This window comes from Myotis davidii, unplaced genomic scaffold (genome assembly GCF_000327345.1).
Source record: "Myotis davidii unplaced genomic scaffold, ASM32734v1 scaffold424, whole genome shotgun sequence".
Taxonomy (NCBI): Eukaryota; Metazoa; Chordata; class Mammalia; order Chiroptera; family Vespertilionidae; genus Myotis; species Myotis davidii.
The window spans coordinates 4,329,458-4,331,302 of NW_006295827.1; the positions used below are offsets into that span (position 1 = coordinate 4,329,458).

General features: G+C 43.9%; 1 protein-coding gene across 2 annotated transcripts in view; it reads left to right on the forward strand.

Annotated features, from left to right (window-relative positions):
* Positions 1–1,207: 1,207 nt before the first annotated feature.
* GTF2IRD2B (GTF2I repeat domain containing 2B) overlaps positions 1,208–1,845 on the forward strand; it is a 47,406-nt gene continuing 46,768 nt past the window's right edge. The window contains exon 1 of one of the 2 annotated variants that reach the window (XM_015568564.1): positions 1,208–1,590. The gene's annotated coding sequence lies outside the window, so the exon portion shown is untranslated. The remainder of the gene's footprint in view (positions 1,591–1,845) is intronic. The other variant, XM_006770855.2, reaches the window with a different exon arrangement.

Consider the following 1,845-nt stretch of genomic DNA (forward strand, 5'->3'; position numbering starts at 1 on the left):
AGACAGAAAACAGTCAAGTGTGGTGTGTTTTTTTTTTGGAAGCCTGCACGTATTTCAGAGGGTGCAGTGATTGGTTATGTCAAACTTGATAGAACAAGTAATTTATGGACTGAAAAATGACTATAGGATTTAGCAATGAGGAAGTCACTTGTGACCTTGGAATCGTGTGGATTAACTGCAATGGCTTCAAGAAAGAATGAGAGAAATGTATTTGTTAATTCACCTACTCACTAAAATGTATAGGTAAATTCAAAACCAATACTCACAGTGCTTTCCTTGGCCTTCGGCAGACATGTGCAGCCTGGCCAAAAATGTGAGTTGCATGCAGCACATGGTTCCCAAATGAGACAGAACAAAGCAACCATCTTATTTCAACTATTGCACTGGTCTGTTTCAAGCTGTATTGTTAATATTTTTGGGGTTTTGCTGTTTAAATGGCCCTCGAGTATGGTCTAGTGTTCCTAAGCACAAGGAGGCTACAATGTGCCTTATGTAGGAAACACTTGGTAGATAAGCTTCTATAGGCAGGAGCTCCAATGCTGTTGGTCATGAGTTCAACTCATGAATCAAACAATATACAGTGAGTTATCTTTAAACAGATACACACATAAAGCAAGATTATATATTGATGGGGGGGGGGGCGGGGGAAGTCACAAAAATGGAACGACCAGAGTCTGGCAAAAACCTAACCTTGTATTTCCCCTGGGAACAGTGGTTCCGACTTGCTAAGTCAGTGTTTGCTATGACCTAAAAGAACATAACTCTACTGAAGAAGGAGAATCAATTCTAACAGAAATATTTTCAAACATCTCTTTTTAAAACGATGTCAGAAAGACAGGTACTTACTCCGCTAGTACTTGAATTACCTTTACCATGCAAGTCCCAATTTTTTTTAAAAAACCATCTGCTGGGACATATTTCTCACTTGAAAAACGTCAGCCTATTTGGGACAGGTATCTTTGTGCAAAAGGAAGTATGTATTAGAGCACATCAACTTCAAGACAGCAGTTCTCTCTGGTCAAGGAAAGGCAGAGGAGACTGTTGCCTTCACTTGTATCTAGCATTTCTCTAAAATAGAAATAAGGCATATGATCTTACACTTGAGCAATGGGTAGATGACTTATTATCCTATTCTTTTTGTAATATTTAAAATGTAACTGTAACTTAATCATATTAAATCACACTCTTGTAATATTTGACTATTGGCTAAAGTGCCACCGTCAACCGATGGACAGCTCCCGATGAGCTGGCGATGTCACTGACCACATGGGAAGGTCAGGGACACGCTGTTACAGTTTACAGCAAACAGCTGGATGGCTGTAGGGCAGCCTCACCCCCTCCAAAACGACACATTGCAATCAGGCTCAAGTATTAAATTACAGCCAGAAAGTACTGGTCCCGTTTGGGTTGGGGGTGGTTTCTAGGGCTGAGACCAGACCTGTGCCGGCCGCTCACTCACAGGCTGGGGATGGTGAGCATGTCTGACCTCCGGCTGGACCGAGCGCCTCCAACCAGGCTGGGGACCGTCTGGCCGGCCGGCCATAAAAGGCCCACAGAATCATGTGGTCCCGGCCTGCCAAGGCATTAGGGGTGAGTTAATTAAACGTTTGACCAAATATAGCAGGCTAAGTTGATAATTTTGCATGTCAAGGGAACGATGTTATAAATATCCAAAAGGGCCCTGGGAGAAGGAGGGTTCCCCACCCCTGCCGGAACTAGGAGCGTGCAGCAGAACTGGATTCGGCAGCACCGGAAACGGCAACTCCCACTTGGGGCTCTGCAGACGGAGTTGAGGCTGCCTTCCAGGAAGCCAAAAAAAAAAAGGGAGAAAGAGAAAAAGGAGGG